Below are 27,208 nucleotides of genomic sequence, written 5' to 3'. Positions count from 1 at the left end.
CTTGGTCCAGGCTCCAGACCAGAGTTAAACGTTTCTGTCGAAATTCGAACCAGGGGGGTCTCAGGGGGCGTTTACCGGGACATGTAAAAGTAGTAGAAAATGATCAATATTTATTTATTTATTTAACAATCACCAGATACAGCTCAGAGGCCATTTTACACTGGATATCCAACAACATTAACAATGGAAAGGATTTGGGAAGGTATCGGCCAGGGCCTGTTTAGTAGGTGCTATCCCGGCATTTGCCTGGTAGGACTGAGGGAAACCCAGGAAAACCTCAGTCAGAATGATAGGCAGCGGGATTCGAAACCACGACCTCCCAAATGCGAAGCCAACGCTCTACCACTTGAGCTATTAGTGCCGAATTCATATTTTCGCGGTCGCTGTAATCAATGGTGAAACTCCAGTCGCATTAACTTCCAAATTCACGCTATTCGCCTCCGGGCCGGGGGTCACCGGAAGGGGGTGAGATACTAAGACATAAAACTAATCCAAAATGACCAATATTAGTGTCAAATCCATAGTTTTCGCGGTCGCTGAAATCAATGGTGACACTTCAATTAGCGATGACTTGCAAGTATACGGGCCGGGAGCCAGCGGGGTGTCGATACCGAGGCATATAAAAAATATCCCAAAATGACCGATATTAGAATCAAATCCATAGTTTTCGCGGTCGCTGAGATCAATGGTGATACTCCCACAGGCGTTGACTTCCAAATACAGCCCCTGTGCGAAGCATATGTATATTCAACTAGTTTTACAATATATGCGTTCCTTTCTCTGTTGAATCAAATGCTAACAGAACTTTCTTTCAACATGATTTTTTTTTGTTTTTATTATTCCGTCAACTACTGTCGGTTCCAAATGACAGGTTAAAGGAGCAACAGAAAATTGTCCTTGAAATAACATGTTTGATACTGCAAGGATGCGATGACGAAAAGTTATGATTAAAAATGCCCACGCTGTTACACAACGGCACTTATGCTTTCGAAAGCTTAAAATCTCCCTGACTAATAGCAGGAATTCTGAGAATTCCATAACTTTTCTTGAAATTTAAAATTCCCTGACTCTTCCAAAATACCTCACCACCATATTGCAAGTAATACAAATCTCCTCATAAGAAAAAGTAAACAAAAGCTTCCTGTAGTTTTCTTTTTAATTTTTAACGCTGATCCTTCTTTTTGTCATTTCATTTTGTTTTATCCTTCCTTAATTTTTTTCATTTCTGGTCTCGAAGGGGGGGTCCGGACCCCCCGGATCCCCCTTGGCTACGTGCCTGCACAAGTGCACTTGAATTTGATTTTTTGTTTCTTATTTTATTTTATTTTATTTTATTATTTGTAATTGGAAGGAAAATTGAACTAGCGGGAGTAGAGTTGTTGCTGTTTCCAGCTGTTTATTTCCAAAGTCTGATGTATATTGCCATCTGGTGGTGAAAATTAAATGCACTATCGCTTGGAACAGTGTTGCCAATTTGGGGTAAAAGTCGCTAAATCTAGGGGATTCGCCTTCCAGGATAGCGACAAAAAATAATTTTTCCGATTAGCGACTTTTTTGGTGATTTTGGAACGACGATTTGGCGACTTACATACAAATCTAGCGACTTTTGCGCTGCGAACAACTTGTCCTAAAATAAGTACTATTAACTTGAATCAGTTCAGATATAGAGATCTTTTGCTTATTTGAATCAGTGCAGACGTTGACGAGCTGGGAAAGTACGTAATATTTATCTCTATATTCCCGCTTTGATTGTTATCTCTTACCTTCTAACGGGGACGAACTCCAGCTTTTAATATCCTTTAGTTTACGAGCTTCTGTTTAGAGGCACAAATAATACATTACCAATAGCAAACAGATTATCTGTAGAAGCGTGAGTAGACCTTTTAGACCAAGATTTTTTAAGACCTTTAATTTTGCTCGTTTTTCTAAATTCATTTTTGATTTTGTTGAAGCAAAATAGATCATAAAGTTAAAATATATAAAAGTGAAATTACTGTTAGTTATATATGTCTTTGAATCTTTCATATACGTTCTTGTAGCGTAGATAGTACTATGGCTTGAATTGATTACGTATCTTACACATACACACACACACACACACACACACATATATATATATATATATATATATATATATATATATATATATATATATATATGAAAGAGGCAAAATTCCACGCAATTTTTTAGCGACTTTTCACCCAAAATTGGAGTCATTTCATCTCCAATTTAGCGTCTTTTTGTATTAACTTGTTGGCAACACTGGCTTGGAAGTTTGAACAGAAGAGAGCGCAGCGCATTTGTTTGTAGTGTGCCAGTGCCTGGGTCGTGCAAGTGAGGATTCAAGTGATTTATTACTTTAAATTTGACATTGGTATGTATAATAAATCCACTTTACAATTTTAGTGCTTTTATCTGCATGAGCAATTACGGTTCATTGTAAAATCGATATTATCAGTATGTAGGGAAAGATGTTTACAAATCTGACAGTCAAGCATGTATATATGTGTGATGATACATTTATAGAGGAATTTTGTTATTATTGTGTGAATTCAATTTGTTATTAAAAATTAATATTACACACTCAATTATAAGATAATGTTCATTCAGTTATTCACACCTTGAGACAGTATTTATCGTTTTACATGATATATGAATGCCTGCACGGAAGGAAAACAAACTACAAATTGAAACATTATCAAATATAATAAAATATGGAAAGAATATGTATGAAGATCAATATCATCTATTTGTTAAATAGTCTTTTTTTGTTTGTCTCTCCAAGAAACGAGCATAAGGTATGGCGAAAAGTAACCTACTATTTTGTCTTCATAGTTGGAAGATGGTAGGAATCACACTTATTATACCGGGCGTTTCAAACACCGAGACGTGATATTGGCCTACAGATCCTTTTAGCTTTAGACCCAACCCATATTTTCTGTGTGAGGTCAAACCATTTAACGTTTCCAGGCAGGGACATACGCAGGGGTGGCTCATGAGAGTCCGTACAGGGGCGTCATTAGGGGGGGCAGGGAGGGGAATTTACTCCCCATGAGTTTGAGATTTATATAGATTTTATCAATAGAATAGTAGTAAGTGAAAACGCGAAATTTTACTTTTATCAAGGGGTCTTGCCCCCTCCAAGCCAAATCTGAAATGACGCTACTGAATCTGGGCCCCCCGAAGTACGACTTTTCTGTAAATTTAGCCGATTTTACATATTTTAATATAATTTATTTTCATATTGAATTTGGATCTCCAAAAGCTTTGAATCCCTTCCCCCCCCCCCGCCGAAATAAATTCCTACATACGTGTCAATGGTATTTATTTTATATGTCATACAAATCGAGTGAAATTCTCATTGTGAGAAATTAAATTTGTCATTATTGGATTTTTAAAAACATGTAGAAAGATAATAAGACATTACAATTTGTAATGTTAGCAGAGAGAAATTCAATTTTCAAATTTAATATTGAGTATGTCATATCTCAGGTGTAATCAAGAACATGGGTTCTAGTTATGATGCTAATGCATTTACCGCAGTAAGTTGAGCTGTACTTTTTTCGGTTTAAAAAAAATAGTGCAGATTGAGAATAGACCGACAGATAGAAATTTGGATTTTTTTTTTTTTTTTTTTTAAGCATCGTAGTTGATATTCGTAGGCAGACGGGACAAATAACACAAAAGTCAACCGTAAGAACAAATCATCAAGTTAAAAAATAAACAGGGATTTTCCCTTTGGGTGTATAAGCAAGCGTCAGCAATCTTAATTAGCCCGTGGCGTTACAAATCTTTTCAACACAAATTTCCATGTATCGGTAGTTTTGATGTGTCAGTTCGTTTCTAATTTTGCTTCATGTATAGGGGCCTAGGTGTTAGCTGCAGAAAATGTGGGTAATTTCTTGTATGAGGAACACAGGAATGTCGAAAATTGCGATAGCGTAAAAACCGGCGTATGTTCAATGTGTATTTGTAATTTTTAGAAATTTTAAGATTTTGTTAGTTTTTTTTTAGATCTTACAATAACCCTTTAATACACAATATCAGTCTATAATATAATCATTTTAATCGTACTAAAACAAACATAATTTACTATTATTATACTATAAGATTTTTCACAACATGGCATCACTTTGTCGAGAAGGCAATACGTTACTATGCTGGGATCAAAACAGGAAAAGAATTGACATTGGGAAGCACGCATGTTGTGTTGTTCTAGAACACAGGCCTCCCTTCTCATTTATCTGTAATAAAGACAAAAAGCACTTGCCCTGCGGGGCTTTAACCCACCTTCACTCGTTAAGGCTCGCTCGGCAATACTATGAAAATTAAATATTAAATTTTGGTACAGAACGGAACCAACTTAGCTACTAATCTGTATAGAGGGACCTGTGTTCTAGAACCTTCCCATCACAAGTATTCCACAGAGGCTTGTACTGTGCTTTACCATCCAGTTATGCCAGCCGGAAACGTCATAAAATCCCATCTCGAGAGGCAGAAATTCCCATTTTGCTCTTGAATTTTCCACGCTATAGTAATTACAAAATTAAGAAATAAACAAAAAGAAAAATGAAACTATTGTATGTCAGATATTTTCTTCAATGTTTGAGTAATCTGCTCGTAAATTTTGATCTTGTACGTTTATCAAGTGGTTGATAACTTTTTTCTTTCTTAATTGAAAGAGACAGTCGAAAATGCTGGCGAAAACAAATATATTTTATCGTTATATTTAGTATTTACGTGATTCCATTGTGTCATCATGTTGTGATGAGCGTAAGGGTACTAGAACTTTATTCGGGAATCGTTTTGTGTAGAACGCTTTCGAAGTTGGTTCGAAAGCGTTCTACACAAAAACGACTACCGATTAAAGTTCTAGTACCCTTTCTCATTTTGCACTTTATTTTTTTTTCCCGTTAATTATATTCTTTGTATTTAAAAATACCACAGCACAATTTATACTTACTCCAGCTTCTTTCTAGAGAATCACGAGTTACTTCTGCATTGACATGCATTTTCAGGTAACAAAATTTGACATTTAGCACTGATTGAAGATTATTGTGGAATCATTGGACTACTTTTCACCCATAGAGAATTTTGTTCTTGTCGATGAAAAACCCCATATTTGCTTTCAATTCCGGCGAAAATTCTCTTATTTCTTTTCGAGTAACTAGTGTCAGAAAATCCTACAAAATGGGATTATCCCCACAAATTGACATCACTGTTACCAGCAATTATAAACACATGCTATCAGGGTTGGTTGATTTAAACCAGAGGTGGTTTAAACCAGCTGGTTTTTTCACACACACACACACACAAAAAAAAACTAGTTTAAACCAAAAGAAAAAAAGAACGAAAAATGCTTTAAATCGTATGAACTTCATGGTGACGTTTCCACATATCATACCATCTACATTAGTTTTATCTCCTTTTCACCTTTTAATCAGGCGTCCCATGTTCGATTCTCGGTCGAACTATAACCCTTCTTTCAAGTGTGAACCAAGTAGCGGTTCGGATGTCACTTTAAGCGAGTCTTCTCCCTGATAACCTCGGTATAATATAAGAATGTTAAGCCTATACATACAAAACGAAACCAAATTGTATGCCTGAGTGCTTGTTATCTTATTAAAAAAAAAAAAAAAAAAAAAAAAAAGCCACGGTTGCTTAAATGTATTGATAGAAATTGGCAAAATTTATCTACTGCCTATGTAGCTTCCAACATTAGCTTGGATTTGGCTTTCAGTTTTAATTTAATTGAATGATATCTACATACCAAATTCCTAATTTAATTCCTCACTTTTAGCGTACTGATACGTTGATCATAAAATTTTACATGCCAAGCAATAACGGAATTTTTCCGCTATTGCTTTGCATTTAAAGTAATAACAGGATTTTCCTAATGGCTAAGGCAGTAATTTCCCGATTTATATATAATTCTGTATAATGGTTTCACTTGTGCAATTGTTTATCTTTTGTCCTTCTGAGATTACTCTTAACGATTATATTAACGAGTATGTCAAGATCAGTACAACCTATTTTTATCAGGAGTCCGTGAGTAAGTCGGCACACTCATCGCATTTGTGGCCTATTAGTCCCGGTTTCGAGTCCAAATGGAGAACAATTTCTCTCGGATGTAAACCGAGAAGCGGTTTGGATTCCTTTTTACGCTTATGTGACCCCTTCCAGCAAACCCTGTTGTTGCATGATAACACCAAGGCGAAACAAACTCATTTCTGTCCAAATGTAATATAAATACATGGAGCAAGTTATTTAAACCAAAAAAAACGGGTTTAAACAAAAAGAACCTTTTTTTTTTTTTTTAAATAAAATCCATGGTTTTTGCCAACCCTGCATACTACAAAGCGGTAGCATTATACTGTTGTCCTTTTGTAACCCTCCATTTGTAAGTACCACCACGGCGTTTGTCATTATTTTCTCTCGGTGATCTGAATAAGCTCATGACGTAGCTTCTCTTCTTAAAACAAATTTTCACGTGATTTTTGACTGTCTCGTTTCTGATTTTGGTTCTTGGATTTTTTTATAACAAAATAACTAGCTGAACCTGCACTGTCTACTCAGCGCATCGTTCTGTTATGACCATGCGTCTCCTTCCCACTGTGCATGTCTCCTTACTCATACAAATAAAGCATAGGAGACTCACAAGGAAGTGAATCGCTATGTATAGATGTTGGGGTGAGTTTGTAGCAAATTTGTAGAAGTAACAAGATATCAAGTGGAAATATTTTTTCTAATAAATCCATATCCGTCCAAGTACGCCTCATTGCGTCTCTTGAAGCTTTCAAGTTGCCAGCATGCAATACGTTTTGCCATCAGATTAAGCAAAGCGCCTGCAATGTCCGTTAACCCGCCATACGTAATTTCTCGTACTGGTTACCTAACACCGTAGTTTCGGCCTGCAACAATGTTAATTTTATGTGCTCAAGACGGCCCTTCCCAGCCCCCGCCAAGTGAACTTTGTGGTGGACAAATACCGTGCTCGTGGGTTTTCTCGGGGTTCTCCCGTTTCCTCTCACTTTCTTCATTCCACCATTTCACTCATCTCTCATCATCACCGTCTCCTTTAGCCTAACCGGCATAATCTTGGGACGTAAAACTCAAAGATTTCAAAACGGCCCATAAATGTTGAGTAAAACAATAACAACGCAGTTTTTGAAAATTTGAATGAGAACTGAACAATCTACACAAAACTTGGAATCGACCAGTGAAAACGGCACGTTTCTAGCACGTGTGGTTTTCGAGATCTCATTGTCGAAAAGATTGGGGACAAACATATAAACCTAGCATTTTAATATATAGATTAGCCGAACCTGCGCTCTCTACTCCGCGCACCATTCACATATGAGCATGAATCTCCTTGTCATTCCTCAAAACATCTGTACATATCCCTGTACAGACATAAGTGAAAGACGTCTTCATGAAAATCGGCAAGGAATACCATTAAAGGGGAGATTTTCTCGATTATTTTTTTCAAAATCTTGCACCATTTGCAAGATTGAGCCTACTTCCGGCCTTGGAGTTTCTAATTCATGTATGATCAGTGTTTTCTTTTTTCTTGCATTCAGTATGCAATAAAGAAATACATTACATACATAATTAATTATAATGTCAGTGATATATGGTGTTCATTGAGCAAAACACTTCGAACAATAAAGATTCATCCTAGACTGGAGAAATGGTTGTCCTTAGTTTTTCATTACAAAATTTTCTAATATATCAGGAATAAACACCGGGGCTGGTCGCAGAGTCCTGCTCCAAGCTCTCTTGGAGATAGTGATAAGGAGTGTGTCTTATACTGTGAGAACTGATCTTCATGATTATCTGTGCATCCACCAAATGCACCGGATTTAAGCCCTGGCCGTGGTGTGGTTATAGAATGAGCTGTTCATGAGCTGTCAATAGTAGGTGCCGTCCTCTAAAGCTAAGTGAACTTTAATAAGTCATACTGACGGAAACAGAACTTAGCATGAATTAAGTTTTAACATATTTAATTGTCTAAAGCAAAGAATGCACTCTGTTTTCACTCAAAGGACAAAATTGTGGAAAGAGGCGTAAACGGATCTGGAATTTTTCCGTTTAAAAAGAAGGGGACACAGGCTACCAAATCTATCCTCTTACGGCGGATCTAGAAGATAAAAACTGGGAGGGGGGGGGGGGAAACCGGAATTCAGACTATGATTGGTATATCTGAGTTTACTATAAACTTTCAAAAATATATAAATATAGCTTCAGTTATTTTTGACACTCAAAAAACTGGGGAGCCTATGCCTCCGGCCCCGTGTTAGATCCGCCCTGCATATCAGTATAGTAATTCCATCTTTTTTTTGGGGGGGGGGGAATCTGGACACCATTTTTTGGAAAGGAAGAGTGGTGAATTTGAAGAGAATGGATACTACTGCGAGCTCCATTGCATTTTCTTGATCGATTTCAACTGAAGATAGTTGGAAAGCACTATAGCATCAAAATCACTACTCCGTATAGCATCGAAATCGACTTCTAATTTTTCACGGATTTTAGTCGAATGACTGTGGTTATTTCTCTAGTCACAAAGAAGGCACATTAAATATTATTTAAAATTAGATAGAATTGGAACAAATAGAAATGTTTTACGTTTACGGTTATGCCCTTTAAATTAAAGAAGAAGAATTATCTATGAATGTGAATGATTCTGAAGTCATTGGTGAAATGAGAATGCGGGAGGTAACTGGAGATCCCACGAACATGATGTTGCCCATCACGAACTCACGGTCTGTGGTCGAACCAGGAACCCCTTGCACCACAGACGACTGCTCGACTATTGAAACATGGTGTCCAATGCAACAGACAAGAGGGATTAGTTTTGCATGGATATCCCGCTTGCAGACCTCAGTGAGGCTCATTGAACCTCGCAGTCAATCATAGAATTTGAGCACTGAGGAACAAGAGTTTCAAAGCCGCGAATGTACTTTTTAATTTCCAACTCTCACTACCCTAACTATGAGGAAGTTCTCGCGACTTTAGATATCTCTGCTCCGCACCAACAACTAGTGTTGCCTACCAAACAAGAAATGTTTCGTCTGGAAAATGAGACGAGAAGTACATTTTTAAATTCGAGGCGAGATAAGCAACGGAACGAAAGACATTTTTCGAGTCTTGTGGGCATCACAAGTTCATCCAAGTCTTAGTTCTCAAATGGGCCTACAACTTTAGTGTTACGTTGTTTACTAGAAAAGCTGTTATTTGATAAAGTGATTCGACAAACATAATGAAGAAGATCCATCAACATTTAAGGATACGGAAGTTGTTACATGATATAGTCTAATAATACAGGGTGTTATAAAAGTGTATCACAATATTTTGGGAACAGATTCCTCACATGAAAATAAGAAAAAAGAGTTCATATAGACCTGTCTTCAAAAGTTGATATTTTCTTAGTCATATGGTGCCGAAAATGTGAAACAAATGAACTTTAAAAGTTCATAGCTCCACTACTATGAGACCTATCGACCTAAGACATCATTGAATAACTGGTATGTGAACTATCCAAATATTCGTGTTTAAGAATGCTCCAGTGCTTGCACATCAACTTTTTGAGAGGTATGTGGAGAGTGATCTCGTACTTGCAAACAGCCTTTCTAAGAATGATTGTGTAAGGACCGACGGTTCTGAAAGATGGATATTTGGATAGTTCACATACTAGTTCCTCAATGATGTCTTGACCCAACTACGATAGGTCCTATAGTAATGGGACTATGGACCTTTAAAGTTAATTTTTTCACGTTTTTGGCAGCCTATAACTACGGAACTATGCACTTCCGACCACAGGTGCGTATGAACTTTTTCTATATCCAGACCACGGCCAGGGCTTAAATCCGGTGCATTTGGTGGATGCACAGATAATCATGAAGATCAGTTCTCACAGTATAAGACACACTCCTTATCACTATCTCCAAGAGAGCTTGTAGCAGGACTCTGCCACCAGTCCCGGTGTTTATTCTGATATATTTGGTCTAGGAATTAATTCGTGCGGGTGGACAAGAGATGGCGCAACGAACGGAGCGTCCCACAGTTCCGTGTATCCACACATGTGTTGCAAACCCCTGTTATCGCGTATCGTTCGTAGTATAGGGCAGTGGATTAAAGCGTCAACAACACCAGTTTGTAGTTAAGTGAACATGGCGCAATTTGTGCCTGATAAAGTGTTTTTGCGGGGTGTCCTGCTGTAGGGATGCATTCGAGTCGAGTCTAGTCGAGATTTAAGCCTGTCTCGACTCGTCTCGAGAAAATGTTGTCTCGACTCGACAGTCTCTGTCTCGACTCGACTCGAATTCGAGTCGAGACGTCTCGAAATTCGAGTCGAGACAAAATGTACGAGTTAAAATATACGCACACATCAGCCAGACCATCATGACTACCTACCTAATTGTCAGTATGTCGACTTTTGGCATGGATAAAAACGGCGACACGTCTTGGCATACACGCAATGATCCTTGATAGGTCGCTGGAGAGAGCTGGCACCACATGTGCTCACTCAGTCACCTAATTCCCGTAAATTCCGGAAAGGGGGGCGATGTGTTCTGACGTCACGTTCAATCACATCCCACAAGGGACATCACTCAAATGTCCGGCTCCAATTTCAATGAAACTTATTTTGCTGATAGAAGGCATGTATGCATCATTACTTGTGATGACAAATTTTTGCCATGGTGCATGTTTTCTATTTTTTTTTTAAATTAACTTTTAAGAGTTGTGATGTGGTTATTAGAGATTACTACAGAAGTCCCTTACTACCCTTTGTAAACGGAGCGTTAATGAAGAAAAGTGAAGAAAAACCATGTGGATACATATAAGTCCTGGGGGGAAGTCGTATGGTAGATATGACCTTGATGGCAGCCATCTTGAAATCCACCATTTTGAATTAAGGTCAAGTTTTCAAAATGGGAATAGGGTAATATGATACATAATTTCGGGCTAGAATTTAATTAGAAAAATAATGGTGAGATTAGTTTTAAGATACACCCATTTGGGGGAAAGCTACCGGCATATTAATTGTTTTTACTTACTGTGTGCGTAAGACCCTTCTTACTTTCGTCTCAAGACCTGTAAATCGATCGCAACGGCAGAGCCCGGTTTCGCACTAGTGTTTAGAAATCTTTAAATTCACTTGAGGCAATATTTGTGGATTATTGTATTGTATTTTGCCTTTAATTAAATTTGAACCCACTTCATGATCTTGTGTAAAATATCACTAAAAGAGAATTTCTGTTTTTATGGAGAACGTAAGCATAGCAATTATAAAAGGTGAGTAAGGTGCGTATGTATTTATAAGAAAGTTTATTTTACGAGTCTTTTGTGGTTCCGCCAACCTATTCTTTAGTTGTTGTTTTTTTCAAAATACTCATATCTCATAAATAAAAGAGCTATTATAAAATCTCTTACCACTATTCTTTAATACTTATAAAATTTTATTTATTGTAAAAGCACTGGCGAGATATTTCTTATCGCCTACTAAAATTATGGCGGAGCTCCTTCGTGGCTAACGGTTAGCATACTTGCCTTTGGCGTGGGAAACCTGGGCTTGATTCCCGGTGGGAGTTCATGAGGTTCGGATTCCACGTTAATCAGTAGGTCCACGTCTCGCACGCTCGCATAGCCTCGCTGCTGAACGGGACGTTAAAATCAGAATCAATTCAACTCAAAATTAGGGTTTTGACTTTATTATGATGTCATTAGTTTAAACGCCCAACTGCCCAGTAATTATAAACATTGACTACATTATAAAATTGTAATTTGTGACGACTAAAATATCAGAAATTAAAGATTATTCTTTGGGTTTTGGAACATTTTGAAAAACGTGAAAAACTGGTACTGCACCGATACAACACACCTTTTGGATTTGTCATTGTGTAAAGTGATACAAACTAAAGAAGAATTACAACTTTATGAAATTGTATTAGGACTTATTATTTAGAAATAAACACCAAATAAGTGTAATAGTTCATATCCGTATCAAATACCAAGTTTATGATGAATCAGCTACACAAAATAGGATCCAAAAACGCTCATTGCAATTTGTTCCATCCTTCAGTCGAACCAGGAACTGAAACATAAAGAGTGACATTTTCTTTTTAAAGATACTTTGTCCAGCTAAGTATTGTGAAGGTTTATGTCAGTAGAAGGAATTGCATTCCATTATACAAGCGCAATTTCACAACTTTATGGAGCTCCTCCGTGGCTAAGCGGTTAGCGTACGCGCCTTTGGCGTGGGAGTCCCGGGTTCGATTCCCGGTGGGAGCTCATGTGGTTCGGATTCCACGTTAATCAGTAGGTCCACGTCTCATATAGCCTCGCTGCTGAACGGGACGTTAAACTCAAAATCAACTCAACTCACAACTTTATGTACACATTACTAAATATCGAACACCCTTGTCCAAATGATTAGCGTACGCGTCTTTGGTGCGGGAGACCTAGGTTCGATTTCCGATGGGAACTCCTGTGGTTCTGAACCCACGTTAATTTGTAAGTTCACGTCTCATATAGCCTTGATGCTGAAAGGGACACTAAACTCTAATCTAATACTAAATACAAATATTTAAAGAAAAATGATGACGCACCAAGATGACGTGAATTTGGCTATCAAATCCATTTTGTGTTTTCAGTTATTTTCTAGTAGTATTTTTTCTAGGCATCCTTTCAAAAGACAGTGATGCAAATTTCGTAACTGCGAATTCCTGTTAGAAGCCATGAAATTATCCGATTAGATGCAAAATTTCCCGTCCACTAAAATAGATACCGTAAATTTACAATATCTAACAATAAATAATTTTGAAAGATATCGCTTTCGAGGGAAAAAATGAAGTGAAATCTTTGAGTTTTACGTCCCACGGTTATGCCGGTTAGGCTAAAGGAGAGGGGTGATGATGAGAAATTAGTGAAATCGTGGAATGAAGAAAGTGGGAGGAACGGAAGAACCCCGAGGAAACCCACGCACACGGTGTTTGTCCACCACAAAGTTCACTTGGTACGAGCTGGGATCGAACCAGGGTCCCCAAGCACCAGAGGTGAACGATCTACCACTGAGCTACCGCGGCCCCGCTTTAGAGGGGCCATGACGTATAGTTGAACTCATTCTCGTAGTATGAAAGGCGTTATTTATAATTGTGCATGATAGGATCACAAACAAAATTTAAAAATATTATGTGCACTTTCTTTTAACAAACATTATATTGTCTTTTATGGTGTGGAAGGGAATGTTATGTTCGAAAAAAAAGTCCTTAACACGATTCTTGTTGCTACACACTGCATGTTTCTAGCCACAGAAAAAATGCAGCGATAGGTAGGCTATTTTTCAATTGCTTTACATTAGCTTGATGTTTCAAGTCTTTTGTGTGTTTCTGAAGTTCACTTTTACCACAAAAGAGCTCAATATTAACATGTCTTACATAGCTTTGGTTCGATTCTCAACACGGACTGCAACTACCCGTTAAATTGTGCATCCGAAAGGCACTCTTTGTTAAACCTCGCTTATCACCGCTCATCTTAATAATATATATAACTTCACCTCGAAGCAAATGTTGCATTTCTCTCTTTCATCCTAACACAAAACAAAACTAACCACAGCTGTGACACGAAGGAGCTATTTCAAAAAGAAACAAGCTGTGCTTCATAGAGATGTGTACCAAATGATAGAAGTATAAAGTATTGTTTTCTTTCCTGTTTATTGATATCAGTTGGTGTTCTTAATGAGTTTACTCATTAGTTTAGAAAGAGTATATATGGAATTTGGACATATGTTGTACGTATTCTCCTGAGAAATTGATGAGACCAGATGGAATAGGTTTAAGCGCATCTACGTGACTTTATCAAATATTTATTCTCCATAATGGTACCACGCGGAAAACTTGGTATAGGCTTACTTTTATCTTTGCCTCCCTCTGTTAGCTGTTTTGTATCATATATATCGGATGGTTTTGATATTTCTTCTGATCATTAAAACAACAATGGTACCTGTGTGCGTGCAGAAATGCAAAAGCACAAGGTAACTTCCTATTTGTTTTGGAAACAACAAACCCATTTCACGTGTGCGAGAGAAATTGAGCACAGCGAGATCGGGTGTTAACTCACGGTCAGTTCGCAGCAGGAGTCCATGGTAAAAATTTGGCTATCTCGAAAACACTCGCAAAACCTTACAAATACAAAAGACTGCGCTTCAAAGAAAGTTTAGACACAGATGTTTCAATTTTCTTTTAGCATCGTTCTTCAGCAAAAGAGTCGGTTCATTGTATTCGAAAAAGAGAAGGGAGAAAGGGTGAATTTATATTTTATGTGGGGGGTAACGTTGTAAGTAGTATAAACAATACATACCGCTTCCGACTCTGTACGCATACACTAGCCGCGGAGTTCACACACACACACAGAATCAGAGTCCTCACACACCAAGGGTGAGAGCTGTGCCACTGAGTTACAGCGGCCACGGGGCTAGGTCGAGTCCACTTTACGTTCATAGTTTCTTAGTACATAAATGTTACGATTATGAAATAGATATTCCTTAATGAGCTGCATAAAAACAAAAGCTTTCGAAATGCATTAAACAATTAGCTCGATTTGAGTGTGAACTTAAAGTTATATCAGAGTGTAAATACGGATACGCACCAAAGCTCGAAAACTTAATACACTATTTCTCCTATATAGTCAGCATGTATCAAGCAATCATTCAGCTTTCATTTGAGAGGATGGAAATCGAAGGCCCTTGAACAACTATGTTACTAATGTGCGGAATGTATTTATCTTACAGTGAACTGCTTTCATGCCAAGTGGCCTAACTCCAAAATTGAAATTTTCCAGGAGTAAAAGTTGAAGTTCAATATCTCATGAACAATCCATATTTCTTTTATGTTGGGAACCAAAACCATAACTACTGTATGTAGTTCATTGTTTTATAACTTAGTGTTTACAAAAATCCTCTTAAAAAATACCTATTCATAGAAGTGGATGGTACTTATCTGTACTAGTTCTTGGCATCCAAGCAGTCCATTTATTGTAATACTAGCTTAATATACCCATTCTTCGCATGGGGGCTGTATTTGGAAGTCAACACCTGTGGAAGTATCACCATTCATTTCAGTGGCCGCGAAAACTAAGGATTTGACACTAGTATCAATCAATATGGGCTATTTATACATGTCTCGGTATTCCTCACCCGCTGACACCCGGCCCGCATACAGTAGTAGCTGAATTTGCAAGTCATCGCTGATGGAAGTGTCACCATTGATCTCAGCGACCGTGAAAACTATGGATTTGACACTAATGTCGATCAATTTGGATTACTTTTATTACATGTCTCGCTAAACGCCCCCCTGAGACCCCCTGGTTCCAATTTTGACACAAACGCTTCGCCTTAGACTGGGACCTGGACCAAGGTATCCGTGACCAAAATTGGTAACTCTCGGTCAACTTGTCTGGTCCCCAGGTCGGACCCAGTAAACGTCCCCCCCGAGACCCCCCTGGTTCGAAATTAAAAAAAAACGCTTCGTCTTGATCTGGGGCCTGGACTAAGGTACCCGTGACCAAATTTTGGGAACTCTCGGTTCACTCGTCTGATCCCCAGGTCGCACAGACAGACAGACAAACACACAAACAAACTCTTTATTTTATTTATATTAGATAAGATATACTATGTAAAATAGTCTCGTATCATAATATGTGATGTACAGCGGGGGACACTTCTAAATGGTACAGCCATATGGTGATTTACGGCTAAGGTGTACCATTTAGAAGTGTCCCCCGCTGTACAACAAATGTTACATTATATATTATCCGTAGCTCGTGATATGCTGCAACATATTAAAGCCTCAGAATAGTTGGGCAAGCGAATAATCCAGAAGTTACGTAACCCTATTGCGTTCATGGGAACGAAAACACAATAATTATAACTATGCTAAATTACTATAGACTACCAACTGCTCATTCAGAGAATTTATGAAGTTCACTTTATCGCAATAGTTTTATACAAACTAGATTTAGACTACGGATAATAGTTTTATACAAACTAGATAATCAATTATTATTATTATTATCATTATATTTACAGTACAACCAAATACAACGACATTAACTATTAGCTCTAATTAACTGAATTGAGCTGAAAATTAAATCTTGATCTTTAAGATTAACTATTAATTTTATGCGTTCTGTACCTTTCTAAAGGAATAAAAGCTGGAATTGGTTTCAAGGCTGTTTCTGAGTGAATACTTTCTTCAAAATAATATTAAAAATTATAGAAAGATTTTCGAGACATTCGAGTCGAGTCGAGATTTTTAAGAGACGTCTCGACTCGACTCGTGTCTCGACTCGAAAATTCGAGTCGAGATTCGAGACATGTCTCGACTCGAGCGCATCCCTATCCTGCTGCATTACTTTAACATGCAGAAAAGTGCGACTGAAAGTCATCGTATTTTGGTGGAAGTGTATGGTGACCATGCTCTAGCTGAGCGAACGTGTCAGAAGTGGTTTGCACGGTTTAGAAGTGGTGATTTCGGCTTGGCAGACCAAGAGCAAGCTGGACAGCCAAAAAAATTTCAAGACGAAGAATTGACAGTATTGCTCGAGCAGGATTCGTGTCAAACGCAGGAACAACTTGCAGCAGCATTAGGCGTTGATCAAACAACAGTCTCCAAACGCTTGAAAGCCATGGGAATGATTCAAAAGATGTCACATTGGGTTCCACATGAATTGAAAGACAGAGACGTTGAAAGACGAAAAACCATTTGCGAATTGCTGCTTCAACGACAGAGCAGAAAGGGGTTTCTGCATCGAATTATTACGGGTGATGAGAAGTGGATCCATTACGAGAACCCTAAACGAAAAAAGGGCTGGGTGAAACCAGGTGAACCAGGTCCATCACAACCAAAACGAGATATTCACTGTGCAAAGGTTATGCTGTGCATATGGTGGGATATGAAAGGTGTGGTGTACTATGAGCTGCTGCAACCGGGTGAAACTATGAATGGAGAACGTTATCGACGACAATTAATGCGTTTGAAGCAAGCTCTGGCCAGAACACGACCAGAATGGGAGAACAGACATGATAAACTTATTGTTCAACATGATAACGCTCGCCCACATGTCGCAAAACCGGTCAAAACCTATTTAGAAAATGTCGGATGGGAAGTTTTACCCCACCCGCCGTATTCACCAGACGTTGCTCCTTCGGACTACTACTTGTTCGATTGCATGAACAACGATTTGATTGGACAGCGGTTTACTTCTTCAGAAGATATCGAAACATGGGTCTCTGACTGGATCGCTTCCAAGGATGAGGACTTCTTTCGCCACGGAATCCGTACATTGCCTGACAGATGGGCGAAAGTGGTGGCTAGCGATGGACAATATTTTTCTTAAGGTATTTATGTATTTTGTGTTTGTACTACAGCTTCAATGTGTGCGTACCAACCGCACGAATTAATTCCTAGACCAAATATTTGAAAATTTTGTAATGAAAAACTAAGGATAACCATTTCTCCAGTCTAAGATGAATCCTTATTGTTTGAAGTGTTTTGCTCAATGAACACCATGTATTAGTGACATTATAATTAATTGTGTATGTAATGTATGCCAGGAATCTATGCTCAAAATATTGTGACAATTTTTGTAACGCCCTGTAGATATAGTTTAAATGTTATGTCACATAATCCGCAGACCCTTATGAGAGAGAAGAATTCTGATAACTTCTAGAAGAAATTGAGAAAATAAAATAAGGTATGGAATTGCCAAACTAGACAAGGAAAAACTAGAGAAGTGACGAGACGAGGTCCACAAAAATTTACGAAGTGAGACGAGAAACCTTATTTCTTATATTGTTTCATGAGGAATACTACTAACAACTAGAGTTTAAAAGGAAAATGAAAACCGATCACAACAAAATTACTTCCTCGAAAAGATTCGTAATATATGTAACATTTTTTGAATCTGACCTTCCTCATATCCTGTTGAAGGTAATGCGCTCGCTTTATTCCTCATGCACTTTTTCAGTTCTAATTTCTTTCTTTTCTTTTCTTTTTTTTTATGTATCAAATGCTGCCAGCGTAGAAAAAATTAGGTTAATTATATACATAGAAGGTTAGTTTTTGCGGCAGTTAACGATAGTGCATTTTTTACTTCCCTATAATGACAGTTTCTTGTTATGTATGTGCATCACATATTATTATCATCTAATATATAAAATTGAAAGTGATTATGCATAACTGTTGAACACCGGACCGATCTCGATCAAATTTTCAACTTAGATGAAGTTCGGGCTGGGAAGCTTTTTATCATTTCACTTTGAAGATGCAGCTTAGGGGGGAGGGGATATTATTATTATTATTATTATTATTATTATTATTATTATTATTATTATTATTATTATTATTATAGACCGGGTGTTAGGCAAAATGCCTATTCTTTAATATTAAAGATATGATCAAAAATAACGTTTTAAAGTTTATATGGGGGGTTATAGTTTCGATTTGAGGCAATTTTATTTTGCGTATTTTGGCTGTTTCGACCTTTACTGCCCAAATAATTGGTTTAGTGCCTAATGTTGCCTATTCTATGCATTTTCTTCAAATTAAGCCTTCATTGGGAAAAATGTAATTTATATAACATAAATAACACACACACATGTGTGTATATCAGGTGTTTGTGAACACAAGCACCTGGTACATTGCAATATATATAGATATACAGAGTGAACTTCAAAGATGTGCACATGCTTCGGAAAGTGATTAGTGATATCAAAAGAAGACAAACAGTCCTCGTGTATTTTGTCTAATTTCGTGTCATGTACGAGTGTCAGAGTGCCAACTTGGAATCGAAAATCGAATCCTGAAAATTGGAATGAAACCGAAAGATGTGCGCATACTTCGAGAGGTGATTCGTGGCATGAAAAGAAAAAAAAAAAAGTCCTCTTGAATGTCACGAATCACCTCCCGAAGTATGTGCACACCTTTATGTCTCGTTCCAATTGTCAGGATTTGATTTTGGATTCAAATTTCGCCCTCCTGTCACTCCTACACGACGTGGAATTCGACAACATGCAAAAGGACTTTTTGTCTTCTTTTGATGTCATGAATCACTCTTGACGTATGTGCACATCTTTCAGGTTCTCCTAGTATATATGGAATGCATAACAAGATTCGTTTTTATATATACAATAAAAGAAGATATTAACAAAGAAATATGTTTCTATACCCTTTGAACATTATCTATGACTTGAATCTATTTTTTAATTATATTGAGTATTTATCTTCATTATTCCGAGTTACATTTTAGTGCCTATTTAACTGCCTATTTTTTTAAAAATTTTTAGTGCCTATTTGCCTTTCTATATTAACTAGCAGATTGCCCGTTCTTGTGCAATACGCTGTGACGTAACTAGGAGGAGCAAACGGGCTTGTGCCCCGGGCGCCGGATTGGGAGGGCGCAAAATTGGACAAATATTTGGGAGAGCATTTTGGTTTGGTTGGTCAGGGGGCGCTGAAGCGAGTTCTTGCCGCGGGTGACAAGTAGCGTAGTTGCGTTGCTGGCAATACGTTTTATTTTGAACATAAAGGGCAATGGAGGCTGAATTTGGATTTAAACGTCATTGGACGTGTCACTGTTTATCTCAGTGACAACGAAAACTATGGGTTCGATAGTAATATCGTCATTTTCGATTATTTATATATATATCTCCTCCTCCCTAAACTGCATATATATATAGTTACGTCACAACGTATTGCACAAGAACGGGTAATCTGCTAGTTAATAATAATAATAATAATAATAATAATAATAATAATAATGATAATAATAATAATAATAATAATAATAATAATAATAATAATAGAAATCATTCTTGGTAACAGTACGATACTTCTTTTTTACTCCTATTCTTCTCAATAGAAGAATTGAAAAATAGATACAGAATTCATCTGTAAGGAAATTACAAAGCACAGAACTCTTTCTGGTAGTAGCGTGCCTTTGGTGCAAGTGGTCCCTGGTTCGAAACTGTGAAAGAGCACAAAAGTTTAATTTTACAAACATTCATTTTCATTACTCCTCTCCTTTATCCTAAAGGGCATAACTATAGGACACTAAAGTAAAAAGAAAATCATTTCATAAAGTACAGCGAAAGAGAGTCAACGAATTAAACTCGTTACAAATGGTCAAGATGATTTATTTAATTTTAATTTAGCACCAAGAAATGGCTTGGCGTTCAAAATTTTCAGTTACAACAAATGTTCCAATTAATCATTGAAAATTGTGTATCATTTACTTCAGTCGTGCAGAGTAAAAGATAACGAATTTAGGTGTGTTGCGGTGGCGTTTAGTGATATTGATGGATGTATGGACACGATGTAAATTTGTAAATGGCCAATACAAAATAGTTCAATAATTTATGGATGTAGGGGCGTCATTTCGGAAGAGCAAGCGGCAATTGCGTCCCTGAGTTTGAGAAGCATAGGCTTACGCTTTTTAATAAATTGTATACGAATATTATTATTATTATTATACTACTACTACTACTACTACTACTACTACTACTACTACTACTACTACTACTACTACTAATAATAATAATAATAATAATAATAAAAACATGGAGTAGTCGTTGGGCAGTTTTGCCCCTCTCCTCTCTGGCAAAATCTGAAATGACGCACATCGCCAGGTGGGGAAAATCACTGAAGTTTGATTGAATATTATCATTACGAGGAGTGATCAGAAAGTAAGGTTACAAAGCCTGTAGTGAAACATGTATATGTTATTTCATTCAACCAATACAGCCAACAGATAGTAAATACATTAGTTTATTTATTTATTTATTTATTTTTTGACATAGTCTCCATATTAGTTGAGGCACTTGTCGCATCGTATGAGTGTGAAGATTCCATCCTGGTAAAAATTCTGTACGTTCGTGTTCAGCCGCGTTGTCACGAAGTGTCTCATCTTTAGCGAAGCGACGGCCTCCTAGGTGCTCCTTCAAGTGCGAGGACAGGTGAAATTGCTGAAGTCGGAACTTTCGACACTATTCTGCTGCAACATCCTGACGAGACATTACAGTCTCCGTAAACCTCTATCAGCTGCCGGTGAATTCAGTCACGGTTTTGCCCACAGAAATCGAAGAACTGAGCAGACTCCTTCACGAGTTTTCCAAACAAGTCGCCATTTCTGTCGCGGTCCAACTAGGGCCGTAGCTGGAAGAAAATGACTGAAGTTCAGCAAAATTACCAACCTTATGTATCAAAATTACCACACGCTCTTCGTTTCTCTGTAACAGACGAAACTCCGGAAATGTCAGCTTTGTAACCTTAGTTTCCGATCCTTCGTCGGTTTTTTTTTTTTTTTTTTTTTTTTTAAGCGAGAAATAGAAGCATTTAAGTTAGTTGTTGGATCGTGTGGATTTGATTATTCTGTGGTTGGGTTGAGTTTGTGAAGAACTTGTTAGAAACTGAGTAGATGCCTAATTTAAAATGTGGAATTGAGAATGTAAATTGGAAGCGTGTAGAAGTTATACTGGTTACAGTGTATACCAATGGTTGATTGTTATTCTGATATAGACATTGATAGCAACCCAGGCTGTTAACTGGATTTCGATAGTTTTATCTGTTAAAGTTAAAGCTATCCTAATACGTAAGAAAAAGTTGGTGATTCAGGTTTTTAGGCAATTGTAGTTTTCACTTTTTGAAATGCCTTATTCATATTAGGTTCTAATGAAATTAGATTTTAGCGGTTTTATATTAGTAAGTGATGGGATGAAAATCTAATGCACTCACGTCCTAATTTTACAATGATTACAACTTCTGATTTTATACACACACCGTTAGCGCTTTATTGTCTCCGTAAAAACATAAAAGAGTCACTATGATATAGATTTTCAATACTGCTGTGTTTCTTGAAATTCTGTTAGCGAAAGAGTTTGAATTAAATTGTAGGTTGCACTCCTGGTGTAACAGCTCTTAGTGGGCCAAGGCCTACAAGCCACCATGTGGCATTCATGGCTTTAAGATAATGTGTGGTCAGTACATTCACTATCCTTACTAGGGATGGCCACAAAGTTCCGGTTGAACCGGTTCCAGACCTAGATCTGAAAACCGGATCCGTTCAGAGCCGAAAACCGGTTCCACCAGGCCATCCCTAATCCTTACCACTATCCAGGCTTTCTAGTTTGAGTTTGGAATCCTCAGTTGTCCTCACGACGCTGCGAGAATACTGCAATGCCAACACCATTTGGTGAACTTGACTTGGCTGAGCTTACTGGAAGCTATATCCCAGCGTCAGTAGGACATTACTAGGCTAGTTATCTTGTTTAAATAAAAACTGCGAGTGATTGGTTGGATTGAAATTTATTCCTATCCTTTTCTAGTTCATTTTCCTGCCTAGTTTCTTCTGTTCCCTTACTCTGTCCGACGCTTGTTGTCGTTTCTCCAAGCGTAAAAGCATGTGCTCTGACGTCATAAATCTGACTAGTTGCAAGTGGTAAGTTGGATTGCAGTTGAGCGCCCGTTTTAGCAAAGCAGCTATATCAGACGTTGACCTACAGCTTAACGCGCGCTCCGAACCGTATGATCTCCCACCTGAAATGAACCTCAGACGCTAAACATGTACCCACGAGGGAACTCAATTTCAGAACTTTGAATAGGTAAAGAAATTCAACAGAAGGGAAGAGTTCAAAGCTTGCACGCTTTCGATCTCCTCAGTAACAGAAATTACAGTCTTGATTAAAAAAAAAAAAAAAAAAAAAAAAAAAAATCATTGTATAAAATTCTTTCCTTACTTAAAATTGAAACTATCTTTAGTCTAACGTCTTGCGTTAACACCTGTAGACTAGAACAGAGGGATGACAAATGCAGTATTGAAGAAGGTGAAAAGAGCTGCTAGAGTGGAAACAGTAGAGAAAACTAGACACCACATGGACAGTTTTGTCCATCATTATCGCACATGCTGTGAAAACGAACTGGGAATAATTCTCATTATAAATTAGGGCTGTAGTACTGAGCCATAGTGCCATGAGAAATTTAGGTAGTCAGAGGCGCTTTTAGTCTGTGCCAATTTCAGATCTTCATATGTGGGTATTCCGATATCTTTTGTAAAGATAAGACTAGTGGCGTACAAATCAAGGGTGCAGGAGGAGTTCAAACATCCAATCAGATTGCTTTAAGACGTGTTTGACTTTTTAATAACATCTTACTGTGATAGATTTCCATCAGTGCCATACCTTGAAAAATCAGCGCCCGGGGCTACAGTATACGACGTCGCGTCCGTACATACGAGTGAGGTCGACAGACCAGGCGCGAAGCGTAAGACAATTTTGAAAAATAAACCCTCCTTTTCCTTAATATATATATTTCTTTTTCCCTCCCGAATTTTGTGCCCCCTTACTTCTGCGCACGCCCCGCTCCTCCTCCCTCGCATGGCACGGCACTGATTCCCATAATATCTTTCAGAAGAGTAATCCCCCTTGGGCACACAACTGGTTAAGAGTATAAACGAAACCCAGCCGGAAGGATTTTTTTTAAAAATTAACAGTTTTTTTATTCTTTTAAAAAAAACTTGGACTGTTGCCTATATTTACCCTGATTTCACACTGCCAATAAACAGGTTATTCTCTTATGCTATAAAAGATAAACTATATCAGGTGTCTCACTGTGCAAAGATAAATTGTTTCCTATCTTTTAAGAGCAGTTTCATTGTTTAAAAACAGGTAGTAGTGAATGCTGATGTTCTGCGACAGGTAAATAAACGGAAGAAAGTTCTGTTATCAATTGTAAACAATATAAATTTCGATAACAGTTGTGTATTTGTCCATGCATGTCCTCACAATCGCGATATGGTGTTATCGGCTAATTGCTATGCTAGCAGACCTCTTCCACCGAACATGTTTGTTTGACCTGGAATAGCAGGACATGGAATACACCTGTAAAAAATAATAATAATGACATTGATAGGTAAAGTAGATAACTTGTTATCTTTTTGCTTAGGTGTGATCGTTGACCAGTAATTTTGCTTCGTATATGCTAATTCCTGTTTTGTTCAGTTTTACGTGTCAGTTCTTTCCATGTTCTTCTGGATCTCCTTTTTGGTCCAGAGATGAAATTGGTCGTGAGTCAAGGGATCAAGATATGTGCGTAGGTCTTGGGTCAACAAAACGTGAACCACTGTGACCCAAGTCCCACTACAATTCACCGTCCCACTCTGCTCAGTGCATTATAGAGAGCATCTTTTGAACATTGGTGAATTTGTGTACATTTTACTTTCAGGGCCTCCATTTTTCTCCCTTTTTCATTTGTGTCTGTTCACTTATCTGAGATGAGTACCTATGTAAGTGAAGCAAGAATTTCAGGCACTTTTGGATATTGATCTTTGTAATTGTAATAATAGTAATAGGACTTACTACTTGGCTTTCAAGACACAGTCAAATTTTACACTTTTTTCCCCTTTGCTTTGGCTTACTTTATCTTGATTTCAGACTTTCAAGTTTCATCCTATTTCCCACTGAAAAGTGTCTGTAATTCAGCAAGGAAATGATTATCCAGATCTACCGTTATAGTAAGAGAGCGGTGCTTGTGCAAGTGACCGTAGAAATTCGAACTCCGATTAGTCACAACCTTGTTTTATTACAAGTGTAAACGCTTTTGTCGGTGGACAGGAAGGCGTGAATCATTGGTCAGAGTTGATGACGATGGGTGTTGGTAGGTCGTGGTAGGTGGTGGGTCAGTGTATCATAGGTCAAGTTTTTCATTGCCCACATCATCTTTGTTCTGGTCTTTGCGATACTTTTTAAAAAGCGGGGGGGGGGGGGGTGTATCATCTCTTGTGTGGAAAACTTGTCTGAACCATTGTAGATACGTGTTCTTGTTTTTTGTTCTAAGGATGATATAATTTTAGCCTTGTTATAATTGTTTGATCTCTTTACCATGTGTCGTTTCCATTTACTTTTAAGGAGTTTGCCCACATAGCACACTACGTCCCTGGGATGTCCCATTTTGATCCCAATCATCCCATTCGGTTCCCGGGATTATCGGGACAATGAGAAGACATCCCATGGACATCCTGCATGGGACGTTCTGAAGGATTCCCATGTAGGATGTCCACGGGACATCCCAGATGGGGCAGGTGGTCCGAGGGAAAACCAGTAGACATTCCTTCGTGGTCCCGTTGAATATCCCGTATCCCGGGGTATTAGCGGACATCTGGATCTTCCGCGGAAATCCTGTGGATGTCCCGGGAGCACATTCGGATAATCCCGGAATGTCCCGTCGTCCATTGCGGGCTCAGTCTGGGACATCCAGTGGACGTACTTGTGCTATGTGGGTGGTTTACCAAAACTTCTTGCTATATTTACTTTGCCCCTTGTCCGGAAAGCAAAGTATTTTAAGATCTACGTGATGGATCGTCATCAGCTTTAGCTAGGTCGTAGAAAGCCAAAATTTAGAAACCAACTTGATTGATGAATCTGATATTCAAGCCGGACCGGCTTTATCGTCGATCACTATGGAACAGAAACCATAGTAGTAGAGAGCGAGAAGCATTTATCTGCAATCAAAACATATCAAGAATACATTTCATTTTTTTCCGTAGCTGTCCTACTGGAACCGGAAGTCATAGAAATTCACTACAACTTCGGGTTTCAATGTTGATCTACTTAAAACTAAAAATAATAAGAGATAGTGAGAAGTTGATTTCTTGGAATTGGCTTTTGCGTAAAAATAGGTACTATCGTCTCGCTTAACTCTCTATTCAAGCCGGAAGTGCAAGAAATCAATCACTTCCTATTTTAACATTGATCCCTGTACTATAACAGTGGTAAAAGATAGCGACAAGCGGTTTTCTGCAATCAATTTTAAGCGTCCCAACAATGTACAGTATTGTCTTCACTCTAATCTCTCTACTAAAACCGGAAGTTGCAGAAATCTGCTATCACTTCCAGTTTCAATATTAATTATGAAAATATCACACAATGTAAACCAAACTCCTTCACGTAGTGTACATGCTACGCTGCTACCTGTTCGTAAATATCAATTTCATTTGCTTGCAATGTTTAGTTGTCAGCGGCCATAATTTACGTACATTACGTTAATAGGAAAGTGACACTGCTTAAAATCATCAGCTTTTGAGGAGAGCAAATTGAAGATTGGCACTGCTGCAAATTAATATGGGTGGGTGCGTACCTTCAGCTGAGATGGTTTTACATAAATTTCTCCTTGCCTTTAGGTCCATTCCCAGCAGCATTTAACAAGGGCTGTCGGCAAGTCTTGGGAGTAATAAGACAGTTCTCCACTCTTTTAACTAGCAGTATTTTCTCCTATTTTTCAAATTATCGGTGAGTTGTGTTCTTCCTACTCCTGTTTTTCCTTCCACCTTTTCTACGTAAGATGTGTTCATTGAGATGGCCTTTTACAAGGGCTAAAAACGTCCTCTTCTCTCCTGTCTGTTTTAAAATATCTTAGTGTGCTACTCTCTATGTTCATTTTCCTCCAACACCACATTTCAAAGCTATTTAAGTATTTCGTCTCTAACTTCCGTAATGTCCAAGTCCCTGAACCATGCAATCCAATACTGCATGCATATATATGAACGTGTTAGCTATAAGTGATCTTAGTGATTTTCTCTTATTGAATGGTTCTTTGGCTACGCCAATCCATAACCTTATCTCTGGTGCAGTAAGCGTCTTACGTGAAATGAAATACTCGAAAAGGACCGATACAAGTGTCCAATTCATTATTTTTCGGTGACGCTGACATGAATAGTGGTACTTCAGATGACATTTAAGTGCAAGTCCACCCCTTCCAGAGGTTAACAGGGAGTGCTATTACAGATTTTTGTAATTACGCTTTCATTGAAATGCGTGTCCTAAAGGGGATGGCTTCAAATATTTTCCATTTCGTATTTTGACGTGTGAATAAGGAGCGTTCCTGCTAGTCTCCTATAAAGCGTGGTAGAACCTCAGCATTCTATTCTGTTCTACACATAATACTTTTGTACTTTCCGGGCTTTAGAGACCTGCACGGGCCGGGCCCGGCCCGACTCGCGGGCCGACTCTGCTATTTCTTTGGGCCGGGCCGGGCTTGGGCTGGCCGACATTGATTTCTCTTCAGGTCGGGCCGGGCTGGGGCTGATCAATTGCAATTCTTTAATAATTATTGACTTTCGTTAAACGATAATTGGAACAAAGCCAAACGTTGAAGAAGTGTGT

At 38.1% G+C, this 27,208-nt stretch overlaps 1 protein-coding gene across 1 annotated transcript in view; it reads left to right on the top strand.

Annotated features, from left to right (window-relative positions):
- Positions 1–2,265: 2,265 nt before the first annotated feature.
- Positions 2,266–27,208, top strand: part of LOC145671329 (glycoprotein-N-acetylgalactosamine 3-beta-galactosyltransferase 1-like) — a 301,114-nt gene continuing 276,171 nt past the window's right edge. The window contains exon 1 of the mRNA XM_081740334.1: positions 2,266–2,374. The gene's annotated coding sequence lies outside the window, so the exon portion shown is untranslated. The remainder of the gene's footprint in view (positions 2,375–27,208) is intronic.

Source organism: Thermobia domestica, chromosome 15, assembly GCF_964235325.1.
Source record: "Thermobia domestica chromosome 15, izTheDome1.hap1.1, whole genome shotgun sequence".
NCBI classification, from domain to species: domain Eukaryota; kingdom Metazoa; phylum Arthropoda; class Insecta; order Zygentoma; family Lepismatidae; genus Thermobia; species Thermobia domestica.
This window is presented reverse-complemented; position numbering and strand designations above follow the sequence as displayed.